Genomic DNA, 16,589 nt, shown 5'->3' on the forward strand with positions numbered 1-16,589 from the left:
ATAAACAAACGTTCTTAAAGAATAGTGGCAGCAGGTAGATTTCTTTCGAGAGTTGCCACTCTTTTTGCCACACTTAAATGTTCAACCCTCAAATTGACGTTCCCCGAAGCTTCACGGTTCATGAGCTCTTGTTAATTTTGAATCCGAGTTTGGAGCTAATTGATCAAAAGTCGTTGACTTTCTATGAGAGCATCATTCAGCTCCTTCTGTTCTTCCAAAGTCACAATGCGTGCCACCAATTTAGCGTTAGTAACTGCGTCCTCGCGCTCCTTCTTCTTTTGAGTCTTTATGTACTCAAGCAATACAATCTCTCGCTCAGCCCTCTTAGCGTTTGATTCCTCCAGGGCAATGATCCTATCAAGGTTAGGATAAGCGTACACTGGAGGTGTTGAAGACTTTCCTTTGGTGATAGGCTTGGATGAAAGGATGGTGGTTGGTGATGTGACAGAAAGTATGGGTGTGGTTTGGAAAGGTAGGGTAATGGATTGGGTAGGTATTGGTGAGGTTAAGGAGGTGGGTGGTGTTGAGAATAGGGGTGTGTAGGGTCTGGGTTCAAAGGCTGATGATGCAGGTTGTGTTGGTGGTGAGGAAATAAAGGTTTGTGTCCATATGCTTGTGGATTGGATTGGTGAACTAAAAATGGAAGATGTAAATATTGATGTAGGTGTGGGCTCAGTGGTTGGTTGTTTGGGTGGTGTAAAGGTTTGAGAGGATATTGTGGGTTTGGTTTGTGTTGGTTGCTCAGGTGGTGTGGTTGCTTGAGGTTGTGATTTAGATGGAGAGGTTTGTGCTTGGTCTTGACGCGGTGAAGGTGGTATTTGTGGTAAGAAAGTTGAAATAGGTTGGTCTTTTGGTGAAGATTCAGGTGAAGAGTCGGGTGAGTCATGTAGCATAGTTTTGGCTCTCTTTGACTTGGCTTTGAGTCTGGGTTTGGTTTTCTTATAGATGGGAATTTGAATCTTGGCTACGTCTAGGTCCCTAAGGGTTTTGGTTAAGGTCCTAGGTGAAACTACTGGAGGGTTAGGGGTAGAGGATGGCTTACCTTTTGTGGAAATTTTGACAACGAGCTTGGAAGACTTCTGGGAGTCCGCAAGCCTCTTTATGCGCTTCAAGGACTGCTGCTCTTCCTGCTCCTCTTCAACAGCCTTTTCTTTGCCCGAAGAGCCGCCAACAGAAGGCTTGTCAGTAGCCTTCCGCTTCAAATCATGTTTGGCTTTGGTTCTGTCTTCAGCCGGTTCATCAGACGAATCTTGTTCAGCTTCAACCTCAACCTCTGGTTCAGACGCTCTAATTCCCCACTTTCTTCCTCAGCCTCATCCCCAGATGGCTCGGTTTCCTCAAACAAACCAAATTTCGGTCATGGTCCCTCTCCTTGGTACTGATGACCCTTGCCCTTAGTGCTCAGCAAAACCCCAAAGATCAACTGCTTGATCTCGTGTACATGATAAGGCTCAGGAAGTAACTTCTTATCCTTAGCCTTCTTATGAGCTGGCCTCGGTGCCTCGGGCATCATATCATCAAGTATCAAATGCACAAACCTTGGATACATAAGCCATGTCGACTCATTCTTTGCGTTGGCCATCATGCATAAGAACAACCTACGTGAATAGTTGAACTCCTCCCGAGTTGTTAGTGCAAAAATAATCCGCACCTAATCTACCCTCATGCTATCAAAACCACCCCTCAAATCTGACAGACAATGAGTCACTATGTGGAATAGGAATCTCCAACTCCAATATGGTGGAAAGTGCTTCTTCTCCAGACTCTTCCACTTGGTATCATAAGCCATATTCGTCACAAACTCACTCAATTTTGCCCTGTCACCTTTCTCATACACGTAATCTGGCTCATCTTTGATCTTTAATGCACGTCTTATATCTCCTTATGTAATAGACAACTCTTTCCCAGCAACCTTTGTCTTGATAGATAGAGCGTCATCAGCAGGTGTTGCAAAAGCCCAGAATTCTGTAACCCATTTGGAGTAGATGGCCGGGTTAGTAGTGATGGCATACTCAAGGGGTGACTGTTGTAGCCCCTTGATCATTGATGTGAACACCTTGTCCTTTTTATCTTTTGGTTCCTCGTGAGCACAAAATAGATTATGAGCCGGAAATAATTCATAAAGATCATGAGAATCATCATTTAAAAGTTAAACAAGTACAAGATAAGTTATATACAAAGCTTAAGTATATACAAGGTATTTAACTTGATTAATTACATATAGTTAATTAATTATATACATTTTAGTTTTAATAAGTTGATTTTAGTCTATTAATAAGTTAATAAGTCCATAATATATAGTCTTTGTATGTCCAAAACAGTCCAAGTGTCAAACAGTCTTTAAGTGTCCAAACAGTCCAGAAGCTATCAGTCCAGAAACTTGAAAAATTTTTCTTGGTGTTGGAATTTCGCATGGCCCTCATTTCGCTTCGCAAGGACGTGCAAAGCAAAACAGACATTCCATTCGCTTCGCATGGAGATGCGAAACGAAGCAGAAAGATGTTTCGCTTCGCATGGAGATGCGAAGTGAAATACTCCCTTATGCGAAAACTCCACACTTTGTCCTTTTTGATGCTTTTTGCTTCCCATGGTGCCGCCTAGACCCGAATTGAGGTTCTGGAGAGTATGAGCTTGAAACCCTTTAATTTACTTGGTCAATCGGACCCCAGAAACTATGAACAAACCCTAGATCTACAAACTTTACAAATCAAACCTAAGAACAAGATCTAACGATGATTATCATGAACTAGATGCCTAATAACAATTGATAAGCATAATAGCAACACCGCTTTGAAGATCTATCACTTAGATCTAGCCGACGATTCATTTGAATCACCGTCTAGATCTGCTTGAGCCTAGAAACAACAAGAACAGACGATTGATGGTGTTTGTGATGTTATACCAGAGGTGATGGTTCCATTTTGATGATTAAAACGTGATGAACGAGGCTGGATTGTTGTGGATCTAGGAGATAAAAGGTTAGGGTTTTGGAGAAAAGGTAGAGAGAGAAAGTGAGAGTGGAAGATGAAAAGTTAAGTGAATAGTGAAAGATATTTTGTGAATCCCCTTTATAAAGGGTCAGCATATCTCGCGATAAGATCAAAATATCACGAATATTCACCCAAAATACGCTCTCAGTCCTCAGTCTTTAAAAATATTTACACATCAAAACCCGAAAAACATTTACTCACCGAATCCAAGCACTTGCTTATTTTTCTGAAAATTTTTTTGTCGGTCCGTGACTGTTAACTTTTGCAAGAACGATCTCTTTGACAAAAAAGTCAATTACAACTTAAATAAAAAAAAATTAAAGAAAAAGAAAAAAAGTAATAAAAATAAAATAAAATAGAAGCAAAAATAAAAATAAAAATAAAATTAAAAATAAAACATAAAATATTAAAATACCAAAGTAAATAATATTTTAGAAAATAAAAACAAAATAAAATAAAACGTAAATTAAAACATATTTAAAAATAGAGTTAATATTGAATTAATCTACATAAATATTTACATGGATTTGATTAATCATTTTATTAGAGTGATCGCAACATGGAATCATATTGATTTGCAAAGCCCTAGATCGCGTTTCCATTTTGATATTATTTTGACACAAATTCATCATCGATTGTAGATATTGTCCACCTGTTTAACTTGACAAGTGTTTTGATGTTAACGTGATACATTTAAGGTTCAATTAGGCACAGTACTTATGTGGTCCCCACTTAATCAGACATGTTACTGATACCATCATATCTCGGGCCTAGTTTGTGTTGACATATCACCTCAACTTGACTTAAACTTTTCTTAGTTGATCATAGTACTCTTATTAACATACTTAACACTTTGTACTTTGTACACTTGACACTTTGTGCTTTGCACAGTTTACTCGATCTAGAAAGATTAAAATAAAGCTGAAGTTCAGGGCCTTAACAATCAGGTCGGATAATACCATAATATCGTGCAGAGAAAGTCCAAGGCTTGAACAAAATAAATGAAGAAATAAAGCTAAAGTTAAAATTCCTAGAATTGACTCTTTTTCATAACTCTTTTTCTTGATTTTTCTTTTTCTTTTCTTGACTCAATGAAAATTAAAAAATTGACACATATTTCATAAGACAACTGTGATCAGGTAAAGAGAGGCTTGGGTATGACATGTTTATTACATTTCTTCCTTTATTGATATGACTTTAACGAATCATGCAACCGCTTCTTAAACGTATAGCCACTAGCATCAGCAAGAGTTTAACTTTATATCACTCAACACTTACTTGTTTGTCAAGCCTATCTACACATCTATGAATAACCTTGTAGACTTTTGATCTACTCTTTTCATGTGCTAGGATCATTACATACCAGTGTATTATCACTTTACATAAGGTTGGATCAAATTCTTGATTGAAAATTTTTAATATCCGACTCCCTTTAGACCGGAGCTCCCTCTAAACGAGATAAATCATTTTGAATTTTCTTAAATATTTCTTAAATAGGAGTAAAGATGAAATAAATATTATATATAAGAATAAAATCTTTTTGTTAAGTCAAGTGGCTCGAGTTTGTTTTCTTTTAAGGTAAATTGAAAATCTTTTTGTTGAGTTAAAGTTAACTCATTTTCTCCCTCTAAAATTGTGACATATTTAAAAAATATTTACAATTTTAAAATAAAAGATAAAATTTACTCAAAAAAATCCCCAAAGATTCAACGAGAAATAAAAATCGGGCACGACTAAACGCTTTTGTAAAGAGATCTGCAAAGTTAAAATCAGAATTGAACCTATTTATATTGACAAGCTTACGATCAAAACATTCACAAATAAAGTGCATTCGGATGTCGATGTGCTTTGTCTTAGAGTGCTGGACCGGGTTTTTGACAATCGCAACGGCAGCCTCATTATCACATTTGATCGTTGTATCATAGAAATTCAAACCGTAATCTAGCAGCTGATGCTGGATCCAAATGACTTGGGAATAGCAACTGGATGCGGCGATGTACTCGGCTTCTGCTGTGGAGGTGGACACAGTGACTTGCTTCTTGCACTGCCATGAAATCAACCTGTCTCCCAGGAATTGGCATCCACCCGATTTTGATTTTCTGTCTAAATTGCATCCCCCATAATCATTGTCAGTAAAAGCATGAAGCTCCAAGGGAGACTCTTTTGGATACCAGAGTCCCAAACAAGGTCTACCCTTTAACTATCTGAAAATACGCTTGACAGCTATCATGTGAATTCTCTTGGATCTGACTGATATCTGGCACATTGACAAACAGGGAACATGATGTCCGGTCTGCTTGCCATGAGATACATCAGGGAGCCAATCATAGACCTATATAGGTGTTGATCAACTGGCTTTCCCGATGAATCAGGAGCGATAACAGGTCGCGTAGCGATTGGTGTCATAAACGAAGCTGAGTCCTTGAATCCAAACTTTTGAATAATGTCATGAACGTATTTCTCCCGATGAATCAAAGTCCCGTCCTTCTTTTGTTCAACTTGTAAACCCAGGAAGAAAGTCATTCCTCCCAAAGAACTCATCTTAAATTGCTATTGCATAACCTCAGAAAACTCCTTGCACAGATTCTCATTCGTTGACCCGAAAATAATGTCATCAACATACACTTGGACTAGGATCAGATCACCCTTAACCTTCTTGACAAAGAGAATTTGATCGACAATTCCTCTTTTTTACCCATTCTTCACCAAATGGTCAGCCAGTGTGGCATACCATGCATGAGGTGCTTGGTGAAGACCATAAAGTGCCTTGTTAAGTCGATAAACATGATCAAGATGAACTGGATCCTCAAAATCTGGAGGTTGGCTGATGTAGATTTCTTCTTTCACCTTTCCGTACAAGAAAGCGGTCTTGACTTCCATTTGATATACTTTGAAGTTCATGTACGAGGCATAGGCCAAAAAGATACGAATCGCTTCTAATCTGCCCACAGGTGCATAAACTTCATCATAATCAAGTCCTTCACATTGCCAAAAGCCTTGCACAACAAGCCGGGCTTTATTTCTGATGATAACCACCTTGTCGTCCTTTTTATTTCGGAACACCCACGTCGTTCCAATCGGTTTATTATGTCCTGGTTTCTTTACTAGCCTCCAAACATTCAGCTTCTTGAACTGTAACAGCTTCTCTTGCATTGCTTCAACCCAAGAGTTTTCTCTCAATGCGACGCGATAGTCCTTGGGTTCGGCCTGTGAAATAAAACAAGCAAAAAGACATCTGTTAATGTTACCAGAGGTACTATGTGTTTGAATGCCAGCAGATGGAGCTCCAATGATATTCTCAGTCGGATGTCGTCGGTAGAACGGTAACTGAGGAATTTGCTCGACGTGTTCGACTGGTGTTGCTTCAAGCTCGATTGATAAGCTCTCTATGGGATGAAAGACAGTAGACACATTGACAGGAGCATTTGGTTGAGGATCACTGGCATCTTCTTATTGATCAACCATATGTTCTTGAGCAATGGGACCTTCCCATAGGTTGTCATAGAATGGCACAACAATGGCTGGAGCTGAAGTTGAGTCGGTGTTGCCAGAAGCTTCATTCTGAACAGGTTCATTCTGCACATTAGCTTAATCAGTGTCCTCAGCAGATTAATGATTTTCTTCGTTAGAGGGAGGTGTAGGAACAAATTCAACTACACTTGGTTCTGCTAGAGGATCCACCGCTTGATCAATCTGGATATTTTCCACATTGTCAGCTGACACATACGAATCGGTATCTGAATCGGAGGTGTCTTCGACATTGGGCATCTCAGTGGTATCCGCAGAAGGCTGCACTGCATTGACTGCAGCTTGTTGATTGACCACGGCAGGTGCATTCAATACGGGTACGTGAGCATCTACATTAACATCTTCAAGACCTCTTAATACGGCACGTGTCAACAATGACTGATCATCCTCAGATTGAGCTGGTGTTGTCACAATGGTGGGAACAGGTGAAACAGCCGGTGCTCTATACATTCCTCGAAATTGCTTGAACAGTCCTTCATGGTCAGACATCCAATTCGGGCCGGTGTGTGCATCAGTAGGGTTCAACTCTTGCCAATCAATGTTGAACGATTCCAAGATCACTCTTGTTTTCTTGTTGTAGACGTGATAAGCACTTTTGTGTGCTGAATAGCCTACAAAGTAGCACTCATTTGCTTTTTCAGCAAACTTGGAAGTTGTTGCAACATTTGTTTGGAGCACAGTGAAGGGGCATCCAAACATTCTGAAGAAGTTAACCCTTGGCTTTGTTCCATAAAAGACTTCATAAGAAGTCTTATTCAATCTTTTGTTCAGCAACACACGGTTCTGGGTAAAGCAGGCAGCATTTATGGCTTCACCCTAGAAAATCAAAGGAAGTTTGGAGTATGACAACATTATTCTTGCAGCTTCAACTAATGTACGGTTTCGTCTTTCAGCCACCCCATTTTGTTCGGGAGTGTAAGGTGCGCTGAACTGACGAAGAATCCCTTTGTTGTGACAAAACTCGTTGACGGTCTTGTTGCAGAATTCTGTTCCGTTGTCACTTCTGAAGCACTTGACTCTTTTATCAGTTTGATTCTCAACCAAGATGATGAACCTAAGCAAAAACTGAGACGTCTCATCCTTGTGCCCTAGCAGAAAAGTCCAAATGAAAAGCGGAAAATCATTAGTAATAACCAGACAATAGGCTTTTCGACCTATTTCCAATGGTTGGATTGGACCGAAGAGATCTATATGTAACAGTTGGAGAGTGGAGTTTATGGAATTGACAGTCTTGGGTCTGTAAGGGAGTTTGTGCTGTTTGCATTTAGAGCAAGATAAACATTTTTCAACACAATGAAAGGATTTTACAGGCAAACCCCTTACATGGTCACCTTTAACTAACTTGTTCAAGTTTTTAAAGTTGACATGACCTAAACGTCGATGCCATAAGGATGAATCATTCTCCGAGGCCTTGGACATCAAACAAGAAGCAGTACGCATTGAATAATTACTTCTCATGTCTGGAATGTAAGCATCATTGTGCCTCGGAGTACGCAACATAATCCAATCATCCGGGACTTTAAAACCTGGTTTGAGAATAAGACATTCATTTTCTGTAAAGAGAGTTGAGAAATGCTTATCACAGATTTAGGTGACACTGAGTAGATTGTGGTTGAGCTGTTCCACAAGATTGACTTCATCAAAGGTCAGGGTACCATTTGAGACCTTTCCTTGTTTCGTGATTTCTCCTCCTACGTCACCAGCAAAAGAGACATGTCCGCCGTCGAATGGTTTCACATCAAACAGCAGGGACTCATCTCCTGTCATATGTCGGGTGTAGCCACTGTCTAAGTACCAAATACTGTTGACAGGCCTTCCAGGCTGACCCTACACACATGAGCGGCTAGTTAGTAAAGGGGCCCCGAGACCTAGTTGTCTCGGGAAAATTAAACAGAAAATCACCAAGTTTAATTTTATGATTCTTGAAAATGTAATATTTTGGAGAATCAGAATCTGAAGAGCAATCCCTCGAGGAACTTGAGTTGTAATTTCCTCGATTTTGAAAATGTTTTCTGGATTGTCTTCGCTTTGGTTTGGACTTAACAACAAAGTCCTCAGTGTATTTCTTGTTGAAAACATTTGAAGAACCCTTTGGCTTTTCAGCTTCTGAACCCTTTGCTAACCGTTTTCTTTTTCTTTGGGTTAGCCAAAATGGTTTCTTTGTTTTCTTATCACCTTTTGATTTGAAATCCGTCTCACTGTCAGTGAAGTGAGTTTGGTTAGACATTTTCTTAGCTATGTGATCAACCTTAGGAAATGCCTGACCAAACGCACCGTTTAGTTCTCTTTGTTGCTTGTGCCAGTTATTGCAGTATCTCGCAAGATGAGAAGGATTTCCACATACAAAGCAACACTTTCTTTGGTTGCATTTATAGACCTCTTCCTCACTGAGATATGTGGGATAAAGTGATGTAGTCGGGTTAACATGTCTGTAACCTCTATCTGTCTGATAATTATGAACATTTAAACAGTGAGTTGCAAAATAATTTGATTGCCTAGGTTTCTGGCGAGAGTAGTAATAGGCACTATCAAACTGATCACAATGTTGAGAACTAGTGTTATGATTTGTATTTTGAGAAAATGAGGTTTTCTTAGGTGGTACGTATTTACAGGATGTGCTTGGTTTTTCATTTTCAAAATTTGATTTTTGTTTTCTCAAATTCTCAACATGATGATCAGTTGATGAGCAGCTAGGACCATTCTGTTCATCAACCTTGTCTTCAGTTGTTTCATCAAAAACTGTTTCACACTCTGAATCAGATGAAGAACATTCAGTTTCATTACAACCATTGTTACAACTTTTATCACTAGAAGTTTCACAAAATATAAGATTTTATCCTGACTTTAAACTTCCTAACATCGATTCACGCACTTTATTACAAACTGGATTGTTAATTGATTTGGTTAGATCCGCACAAGATTCAAAACGTGGTTCTAACTCTCTTTTTAGCTTACAACCCAAGTTAACCTTCCCACAATCACCATTGTTTACATCACCTGCTTTACAAGACATATTGATGTTAGATTTATCAATTGATTGAACTGGAGCAGCAGTTTGTGACACCACAGGAACAAATTTCACTGGTTTTGGTATTCTGCCAACCCCATATGACATTTCTTCCTCGAGAGAAGTATTATAGCTAAAGTGGGGCAAACTGGTGTAGTTGTCATTCAAAGGTGGTGGTACAGTGCGATAATCGTACCCTAGCCCCGCCTTTACTTTAGTACTTCTCTGGGCTCTAATAAGATCATCCAATTTCTCAGATGCTATTTCAAATATTTCGACTATCTTTTCTTGTTTCCTTTTATTAGAAGCATCAAGTTTCAAACTTTCAATTTCATCTTTTAATTCAGAAATTATGTTTTTATAGTATATTACTTTTTGTTTAGATTGAAAAGTTTTTAGTCCAAGATTTTCTACATCATCATGGTGAGTTTCAATCTTTTCAACGTAGATCTTGTCGGCTTTTACATACTCAGCATTTAATTCACGAAGTTTTGCATTTTCTTTCAAGACTTCATTTTGATGGTGTCTATAATATGTAACATTGTTAATGCAAGCTTGATAACATAGATTATGATTTACCTCATCTACCGGTGATGCATCAGAAACTGAGTTTGAAGATGAAGATGCTTCATTGTTGGAAGAAAAAGCCATGCCTGCCATGTTGAGAGGATTATTCAGCTCCTGAAATTGATCATCCCAATCCACAGTTGTTTGGACCTCATCTTGAGAGACAAGGGCTCTAGAGTTTGAGCTTGAGTTGCCCTTGTGTGGATGACCTCCAATCCTTTGAGCAGAACTGCTTGGCTTGTGCACCTCATGCTTCTTTCCAGCTGACTTGCTATTTTCTTCGTCAGTCACTTCAGTCACACGAATGTCATTTGCTGGTTTGGGAGGATCAGTGCATTCTCTTGAAAAGTGACCCAACTCACCACAGTTGTAACACCGAAGCTTCTGTTTAACAAACCCAATCCTTTTCCTGTCAGAGTCCTTGAAACTGTCTTTTCCATACGTCTTCATGAAGTTTGCTGCTTTGTGAACTGCCATAGCCATTTGGTATTTGATGTCCATCTTCTCGAGATCCTTATGGTTGATGTCTTTCAGATCTCCTTGCTCAAACTGTGGTGGCAACAAATTTCCTTGCATTAACTCTTCATGGCTTGACAGGAATGCATGAACCAGTGAAACATTTGAGTCATTCAACATTGGAAGTGCTTCACAGTAGCTGGAACTTTTACTTTGCCGAGTCTTTGAGGAAGAAGAAATCCCATGAGCTTTCAAGGCTTGTTCAACTGCACTATCAACTACCTTTTGAAATGAGCTGGAACCAGATGGCACAGATTGACTGTCAGTTGAGATGAATGATGTCTCTTGTGGAGGCACAACTGAAGAATACTTTGGAGTGTTTACTGGATACATGTTTTGCTGGGTTTTTCTTATGAAAGCAGTAGGCATAGATGATGCAGTACTCATCCCATCTTGATTAAGAGAGCTCATATGGTTGTTCATTCTCATTTGTTCATCCACTTCAAATGACTTGATAGTGGATATCAAATCAGTATTTGACATCATATTCAAGTTGGTAGTTCTCTTGATTGTCACAATGTTGGTACTCCATCTATACGGCAAAGAGTTCATCAACTTGTGGTTGATTTCAGAATTCATGATGTTGACACTAGCAGCTCGGATTCTTACTAACAGCTTTTCAAATCTCTTTATCAAGTCCAACACACTTTCACCTTGACGATAGTTGTAGGTCCTCTAGATGGATCTCAAGACTTGACTTGGATCAATCCGTGTTGTTGGTTAGCGGAAATCACCAACGACACTCGGATCTCGGATCTTAGTTTGTTTGGTTTATTTTCTAAAAGAGAGAAAAGGAGAGAAGTGGGTGAGAGAATTCTTTTTATTTCCAAGAGTTGTTTCTCTTGAATGAGAAAGGGTTGGAGTTGGTTGGATAAATGGGTTAAGTGGCCCTTTTATAGGGTCCCCATTTATTCAAAACTTACAAAATAAACGTACAAACTAAACGTACCGAGTACGTACTACACCGACTAAAAGCAAACTAAAACGACATATACAATCCTAAAAACAATATAGAATATTGGCCTTACAATCTCCCTCTAGGATTGAGTATGTCGAGGAACCTTCGTCAATTTCTTTGCTTCGTCTTTATTTCTTGAAACTTAGTACTTGTCTTGATCCAGGATCTTGAACCAGATTGGATCTTGAACAGTTCTTTATTTTCCAGTCTTATAGACTTGAACTTCAATCTTATTTTCTGGGAAGGATCGGCAACAGCAAATTTTAGAAACATCAGATGCGGGAGGCTCGACATCTAATTTTCTCTTGTTGACTTTCTTGAGCCAACTGGTTTCTTTCCTTGTCTTCAGATACAATCAGTTCTTTTTTTAGGTTCAACCACCAACTTTCACGTTCTCGTTTTCTTTTTAAGTGCTTCAACATTTGCAACTCCAAGCAGACTTGATCTTGATCTACCTATCCATGTATAGCTGCACAAACCTTAGAACGATAAGATTCGCTCACAGACCCTCTCGAGGGTCAAGAAGAAATCGTTCATAGGACCTCCCAATTTCAATCCCTCAACTTGTAAATGATTTGTTTAAGTCCCAGATTTCTAACGAACTTTGCATGAACGACCTTGACAACAAAACACATGATTTTGAATGAAACAAAGTTTAACAAAATATGTACGAACATAATAAAAACTTAAAATCTTTTTGGCATTTTCATATATTTTAAATATAACGAAAATATATACATAACATTTTGAAGTTAAAACTAAAATAAAACAAAATCCAAATAAACAATAAAAGATAGGAGTAAATATGAAATTAATATTATATATCAATAATATTTACAGAAAACGTTTACTAAATTATTTTTCTGAGAAAGATGACAACATGGAATCACATTATCTGTTAACGTTCTAGATCACACTTCTATTTGGACATTATTATGCCAAGAACCCAAAGTCGATTGTAGATATAATTTGTCCACTTTAAACTTAACAAGTATTTTGATGTCAACATGATACGTTAAGGTACAATTAGGCACAATGCTTGTGTGGTCCCCATATAATCCGACAAATTACAGACTCCATCATACCTCGGGCTTAATTTGCTTTCACATGTTACCTCAACTTGACTTAAACCTTTCTTAGTTGATCATAGTAATCTTATTAACACACTTGACACTTTGACTTTGTGCACTTGAAACTTTGTACACTTAACTCGATCTAGAAAGATTAAAATAAAGCAGAAGTTCAGGCCATAACAATCAGGTCGGATAATACCATATTATCACGCAGAGAAAGTCCAAGGCTTGAACAAAAGAAAGAAAATAAAACAAAGCAGAAGATTCAGGGCCTTAACAATCAGGTCGGATAATACCATATTATCGCGCAGGAGAAAGTCCAAGGCTTGAATTAAAATAAATGAAGAAATAAAGCAGAAGTTAAAATTCCTAGAACTGACTCTTTTTCTTGATTTTTCTTTTTCTTTTCTGACTCTTTTGTTTTTCTTTTTCTTGCTTTTCTTGACGCTTTACTTGACTCTTATCTTGACTCAATAAAAATTAGACTCAATAAAAATTAAAAATGACACTGATTTTTCATAAGACAACTGTGATAAGGTAAAGAGAGGCTTGGTATGACATGTTTAATTGCATTTCAGCCTTCATTAATATGACTTTAGTTGGAGGCGGCAACCGCTTCATAACGTGTAACCACTAGCATAGGCAGATATTTAAGTTTATATCAATATGACACTTACTCATTTGTCAAGCCTATCTACACATCACGCAATGATCTTGTTGGCTTTTTATCTACTCTTTTCATGTGCTAGAATCGTTAGAGATAATTTCTTATCATATTCCAATGGTCGGATCAATTTCTCAAAACTTTAATGATTTTAAATATCCGACTCCCTCTAAGCAGGAGCTCCCTCTAAACGGGACAATTCCTTTTAGATTTTCTTAAAAGTAAGATAAAATCTTTTTGGTAAATATCCGACTCCCTCTAAGCAGGAGCTCCCTCTAAACGGGACAATTCCTTTTAGATTTTCTTAAAAGTGAGATAAAATCTTTTTGGTAAATCGAATGATTTGTTTTTGCTTTTCTTAAGATGAATTGAAAATATTTTTGGTGAATTAAACTTAACTCATTTTCTCCCTCTAAAATTGTGACATATTTGAAAAATATTTGCAATTTTATATACAAAAAGATAGATAGTTTGTTTTAATCAAAATTGATCATGCCGATCTATTCGACCCGAAATTCAAATCAAGCATGATCGATGGTTTTAGTGAAAAGGTCAGCAAAGTTGTTGTCAGATGGACTATCTTAAGCATGCATTATCACATTGTATGACAAAGTTGAAGAGATTCAAACCGAGATCCAACAGCTGATGCTGGATCCATCACTTGAGAGAAGCAGTTGGACGAGGTTGGTTTGAGAAACGCTCGAAAAGTTGTTGTTGAACCATTTAAACAAGGCTTCCCTTCCATGAAGTTTGTCCTCCCATGTCTCTTATGAAAGACTCGAATCCACCATCAAATGGTTTAACATCAAATAGCAAGAGTTCATCTCCCATCATATGTCTGGTGCAATCATTATCTAAGTACCTAATACTATTGATAGTCCTCCTTTATTGACCCTGCATGCACTAAGCTTTCAAATAGACATGGGTTCCCGGGATACTTTTGTCCCGGGAAGGTCAACCGTAAATCGACCAAACTTGATTTTATTTCCTGAAAACCATTTATTTCTTGTTGGAGCCTCACTTGATGAAGAGCGGTCCTTAGGAATCCAAGCAAAAACTTGTTCATTGGTTTTGGCAATTTTGGACTTCTCTTTTCTTGCTTTTGAAACTGTTTTTGGTAAATCCTCAGACTTTACAGTCTTTGGATCCTTTTTGATTTTATCCTTCTTGGTTTTCCAAAAAGGTTTCTTTTTGTGTTTTAATTTATTTACTTTGGATCTCACATCCATTTCACTAGGTTCCCTATCAGCTTGATCAGTCCTTGAATCAGGGCTACTAAAATCTCTTTTTGGGGACTGACTAAGCCGCCTTTGAATATCAAGCTGTTGCTTGAACCAGTGCTTGCAATGTCTTGCAAGGTGAGAAGAGTGACCACACACAAAACAACACTTTCTCCTGGGAGTGCCAAAGAACTCATCTGAACTGTAATGTGGTTGGTGTGGTGGGAAAGGTGATCCATGGAAAGGAACATGATTATAAAACACATTTGTATAATATGGATCAACAAAATTTTGTTGATAATGACCATAGTAGTTGTTATCACAGAAGTTGTATGACTGAGGGTTTCTTGATTGATTGATTGTTTGAGAAAATGATCGTTTATTTGGTGGAACATATTTACACGACGTACTTGTCTTTTCATTTTCAAAAACTTTACTTTTACATGAATTATCCTCAGTCTCACAACTTGATGATGAACAACTTGATATGTTCACCTCAACAGGCCTACTTTCGTTGACACATTTTTCAACAAAAGTTTCATCACAAACGGTTTCATAATCTGAGTCAGAAGAAGAACATTCACTTTCATTACGTACATCATTACAACTGTCTTCACTAGTGGTTTCGCAAAATACAGTTTTTGATTCCGACATCAAACATCCCAACATGGATTCACAAACTTTATTACAAACTGGATTGTTAATAGTTTTGGTTAGATCCACACATGATTCAAAACGTGGTTCTAACTTTCTTTTTAGCTTACATCCCAGGTTAATCGTCCCACATTCACCACCATTTACATCACCAGCTGCTACATAAGACACATTGATGTCAGATTTATCAGATAATGGGACTGGAGCAGCAGTTTGAGAGGCAGCAGGAACAAATTTCACAGGCGTTGGTATTCTACCAACCCCGTATTCCATTTCTTCCTCTGAAAAAGTATTATAGCTAAAGTGGGGCAAACTGGTGTAGTTATCATTGAATGGTGGTGGTACGGCAGTGTAATCGTACCCCAACCCCGCTTTAACATTAGTACTTCTCTGGGCTCTAATAAGATCATCTAACTTCTCAGATGATGCCTCAAATATTTCGACTTGTTTTTCCTTTTCTTTCTTATCAGAAACTTCGAGTTTTAATTTCTTAATTTCTTCTTTTAAATAATTAATTATGTCTTTATAATAAATGACATTATGCTTTTGTCGAAAAATTTCAAGTCTAAGATTAGCTACATCATCGTGATGAGTTTTAATCTTTTCAACGTAGATTTTGTTAGCTTTTACATATTCAGCATTTAACTAATGAAGTTTTGCATTTTCTTTCAAAACTTCGTCTTGATGATATCTATAGTATGTGACTTTGTTGATGCATGCTTGAGAACAAAGATTGTGATTTACCTCATCAGCTGGTGATGTGTCGGGAATGATAGGACATGCATGACTACTTTTACCGACAGCACTTGTCCCAACTTTATTACTTGTCCCAACTTTATTTTCTTTGAACTGATTGTTCATTTGGAGCTTATCTTCCATTATTGCAAAAGACTTGATGTAGAAGCCAACTCTGAGAGTGTCATGGTATACAGATTTGTGGTTCTTTTGATGGTAACCACATTGATGCTCCATGTATAAGGCAGTGAACTCAACAGCTTCATGTTGATCTAAAACAAACCATTGATGATACCAACACTTCTCATTTTGGTGACGAGTGACTCAAATCTGTTGATGATAGAGGAAATCGATTCTCCTTTAATATGTGTAAACATGTCGAATTCTCTTTTCAATATTTCTTTTAGGCTTTCTCCCATATCCAGATTTCCTCCAAGCTTAGGTTCGTAAGACATTTTTTTAACTCGATTAGATTTTTTTTTTATTTTTATTTTTTTGCTACAGTACCGAGTTGCTACAGTACCGAGTCGCTACAGTGTTTCGCATGAGTTGCTACAGTACCGAGTCGCTACAGTGTTTCGCATGAGTTGCTACAGTGTTTCGCATGAGTTGCTACAGTACCAATGCAAAGCGATTGCTACAGTACCCGTGTAAAACGAAGCGGTTGCTACAGTACC

Source organism: Bidens hawaiensis, unplaced genomic scaffold (assembly GCF_021521415.1).
Source record: "Bidens hawaiensis isolate Kalapana, Puna unplaced genomic scaffold, B.hawaiensis_p1.1 tig00012744_1, whole genome shotgun sequence".
Classification (NCBI taxonomy): domain Eukaryota; kingdom Viridiplantae; phylum Streptophyta; class Magnoliopsida; order Asterales; family Asteraceae; genus Bidens; species Bidens hawaiensis.